Source organism: Rutidosis leptorrhynchoides, chromosome 11 (genome assembly GCF_046630445.1).
Source record: "Rutidosis leptorrhynchoides isolate AG116_Rl617_1_P2 chromosome 11, CSIRO_AGI_Rlap_v1, whole genome shotgun sequence".
Taxonomy (NCBI): Eukaryota; Viridiplantae; Streptophyta; class Magnoliopsida; order Asterales; family Asteraceae; genus Rutidosis; species Rutidosis leptorrhynchoides.
This window is the reverse complement of record NC_092343.1, coordinates 172,505,653-172,509,832: the sequence shown is the minus strand read 5'-3', so window position 1 is coordinate 172,509,832 and position 4,180 is coordinate 172,505,653. Positions and strand designations below refer to the sequence as shown.

At 31.0% G+C, this 4,180-nt stretch overlaps 1 long non-coding RNA gene across 6 annotated transcripts; it reads right to left on the bottom strand.

The window, feature by feature from the left end:
• Positions 1-399: 399 nt before the first annotated feature.
• LOC139877299 (uncharacterized) lies at positions 400-3,439 on the bottom strand. Of its 6 annotated transcripts, XR_011768535.1 has the most exons (8): positions 3,200-3,439; positions 2,969-3,108; positions 2,509-2,619; positions 2,035-2,064; positions 1,871-1,943; positions 1,081-1,348; positions 765-810; positions 400-637 (listed from the first exon to the last, which is right to left on the bottom strand). It is a non-coding gene; the product is annotated as an uncharacterized lncRNA (long non-coding RNA). The 6 variants fall into 6 exon arrangements; XR_011768537.1 differs by having other exon boundaries at positions 765-822; positions 1,081-1,095; positions 1,295-1,943; positions 2,035-2,619; XR_011768538.1 differs by having other exon boundaries at positions 1,081-1,095; positions 1,295-1,943; positions 2,035-2,619.
• Positions 3,440-4,180: the final 741 nt, after the last annotated feature.

The window sequence follows — 4,180 nt, the reverse complement described above, 5'->3', positions numbered from 1 at the left end:
TCCATTGGGTCTAAGCACGTAATATCAAAAATTACTCTAAGACTCAAATGGGTCCAATCACATAATAAAAAATTACTTAACCCAAATGGGTTTACTTCAAAAGATTCGATTTCAGAGCGCGATTTCGAGGCGCATTATTCGACGCTCGTTATGTACATTTTTGAGTAAACGTTATTACTATTATTTATTTTTATTATTATTATATAATAATAATTATCAATATTCAAATATGAATTCTATTTATGAGATTAACAACGTTACATACGTATGCGAAAATACATGTCTCTATATATTTGTAAAAATGACAAGTTTCTTAGTCGAATCCATGGTTCCACGGGTCATTAAAATAAATGACTTTAGCATTTACATTCACTTAATACTTAAAACACGTTATTAAATTTTTTCGTTTAAACAAACCCGTAATTTCACGGGTCATTTCACTAGTGTATATTTATATATTAAATAAATCAAAACAAACCATTAAAGCTAACATTACAAAATCAACCAAGTGATGATAACGTAACAAAAACAACCTAAACTAAACTATCATTCCACCAATAACATTATACTTTTAGATAGCAAAGTATCGATTTGTAAAATATCACATATAAACTGCATCTTTGCGAACTGCATCTCCCTGCATCAGATGAAGAAAACGTTAAATAAGATCAAAACAAAGCATACACAATGAAATATGAACCGGGAAACAATCATAGTTGAACAAGCAGACAAACAACAGTAGTTGACCTGAAGAGGTTGCTCACCTTTTGGTAATGATTAATGTGAACAATTCTCACGCGATGCACCAGACTGAAAAACGAACTATATCGAGTGAACATGGTTAAGCATTAATTGATTACATAACATGAAACATGGGTAGTATATTCATCTATGTAGTTCTAATAAGCCATCAGCATTTTATCACCAGTTGAGTTGATTTCTTACAGAGGTAGTATATTTATCCATCGTGTTCTAGTATGGATTTAATTCTATGCATAGTTAGTTCTATGCATAGTTAGTTCTACGTATAGTCAATAAATAAAAAAGTTGTAAAAATAGACAATAGAGTTGAAAACTTACCTTGAATAGAATTTTCTGCAAGAGTGATCCAAAGTCCCCAATTATTAAAGTATCATGTTAGAAAACAACACTAAATTAAAAACATAAAAGAGTAACAACCACCTAATTAGAACAGTTTTATAATTCTATGCAAGTTTAGTTCTAAGCATACTTATCTTTGCATAATCAGTAAAAAGTTAAGTTGTAAAAGTAGACATTATAGTTGAAAACTTACCTTGAATAAATTTTGCCGCAAGAGTGATCTATGGTCTCAAATTGTCAAATTAACCTGTTATAAACAACATCAAAAACAAAGAAGAATATCTGCAACTAATTAGAACAGTTTTATAATTCAATGAATGTTTAGTCCTATGCATATTTGGTTCTATGCATAATCAGTAAATAAAAAAGTAGTAGTAAATAGAGACAATAAATTTGAAAATTTACATTGAATAAATTTTGTTGCAAGAGTGATTTAAGGTCCCAGATTGTTAAACTACCATGTTGTAAACAACATTAAAAGCATAAAAGAATATCAGCTACTTAATTAGAACCATTTTACTCCGTATAATTCCATGCGTGTTTAATTTTGTGCAAGTTTAGTTCTATCTAAGTTGTATTTAAAATAAACAATACAGTAAATACTTTGAATGCTGCAAGAGAGATCCAAGGTTCTCAGACTGATAACTAGCATATTATTAACAACATTAAAAACATAGAAAAGTATCAGCCACCTAATTAGATGTATCAAACTGTAAACAAAGTATCAAACTGAACAACACAGATGTATTATAAGCAACATAAGCAGAACCTGAGTGGATAAATCGAATAATGGTGCACTTGAAAAGTGTTGTGATGCTTGAATTGTGTGTACCTAAGATAACCTGCATTAAAATTGGGCAAATGACATTTCAGTTAACATCTTTAATTTATAAAAAATGACATAACATGTGTTAATTTTAGGTATTCACTCACCTATGGAGCAATTGCAAAAAATGCATCAATCTGTCATAGAGCAAGTTCAAAAGAAGAGAAGATAAAAATACAATATGAAATTAGTCAAACTTTCTATATAAAGAAATATTAAAAATGGTCAAACATAGAATATAGGTAGGTATATAAACCCAAAAACAACAACAAAAATTATTAAACAAACAATAATAGTCATTATCCAAACTGGAATTCTAACACTTGAATCGACCAGAGTAGGCGACTATAGAACATAATGAACAAATACGAAATCACCATTTATAACAGTCAACACTTGAGTTCATTAAACAATAAGACATCACCATTTAGAATGGTACGAACAATAAGATGCAATTATACATTTTCACCTAAGGACTTGCTTTCAACAAAATTATTGTTGTTGTTGTTGTTGCGGTGATTAGTAATGCTTTTAATTGGTTTATTAGTGAGTATACAAACAAAAGCAAAAGCATTTCATACCTGTAAAGTACAAAAAGAAAAAAGACCGCTAGTAGGACTATCAATCACCCTGGTATTCCATAAACTTCTCAGCATGCTTCCTTTCCTCTACACTTAGACTCCTTGACGATCCTACAATAATTATATAGCCAAATGTATTAGTACAAATGACTAATGACTATAGTAACTTACTTGGCTAAACCCTTTATTATAGCAACATTGTCCATATCTATCAAATTATAAATACATAGTTTGATAAACATATGAAACATTATTTATACTCAGCACCGAAAAAAAACACGGAAACTAAAATAATCATCACATATTATATACAGCTAAAACAGATTACAATAAAGTTCAATCCTAATTAAAACGGCACAATATATAGTTTGAATAGAGGAACGTGAGACCAGTAAAATCGACTAAAAAGGCACGATTATACAATAAAGTTCAGTTTTTAAAATTAGACTCCGAGATATACCGTATCTTGTTAATCCTTCCAATATCCGGCAAGTGTAATTTTTGAATAACTGAACTTGAAAACGACCTAAATCAATTTCAGGACGTCATGCCGCCGTAAGGCATTATCAACATCGTTTGGCCGGAAACAGCGCCGCAAAACTTTTAGTGTCCAATAAAACGTGCAGATATTAATAGATTTTTGATTATTGATTCAATAAAACAGAATTCGAATTTTAGGTTAGACACTTACAAAAATCGCATATAAACAATCATTGGTGGCGATGAACAATAGCCTGTGATTGGCATGATTACCTCTGCCGAATCTCCAGATCTGATGTTACGATCTGTTTGTTTGACGAAAAATTAACAAAGGCGATGGAGATAGGCGGAATTGGGGATTTAGGGTTTGTAATTTTGTAATACCGAGCAAAAGTTTGTGAATCGTGCGCAACACCCTCTTTACGGAGAACTGTTTAGTTTTTTTTAATTTAATAAGATATATTCGTAATTCATAATTTATACGGAGTAATTCATATTTATCATCTAAATCTTTTCAACGGCTTTCCGAATGTTTTTAACGCTTCTTTTCCACATTTTCAAGTGTTGCGAATTTTTAACTTTCTAACACTTTCGACTGTTAAGATATGTGTGACACATATAAATGTTAAAAACGTATATAATACACGTGAATAATTCTTTCACTAGTTAAAGCGTCACAAATTGAATATTTTATTAACACTTGCAGCAAACGTTGAAAAATAAGTGTTAAAAAGTGACACTTTTTTGTAGTGCCGGTTAAATCTTTCCTTATGTGGATAGTTATTGTTGCATTTTGTTTCTTTTGATTTAGGTTGTTTAGCTTTGATCTTGTTGTGGTAGTTTGGATCATTTTATGTTTCGTTCTCGATAACGATGAGCTCGGCTCGAGTTAGTTAGTATTTAGGTTGGTTAAGTTGGTTTTCTTTTTTTGAGCCACTCCGTTGTTGTTTGTGTGTAATGGTTTGGGGGCATTTCATCTATTTGAGGAATGTTCCTTTATTTTAATAGTTATCGTAACTTATGGATTTCCCAATGTGATATCCCCCATCTTTCGAACGAAAGCCTTTTATAAACCAAGGCATTCTTGGAACATTCTTCGAATGTCTTACAAACTGATCTCGCCTTAAATAGTTGTGCCGAAGAATTCTGACCGACTCTAGACAAGATTTCATCAATCATGTCTCCGGGTAGG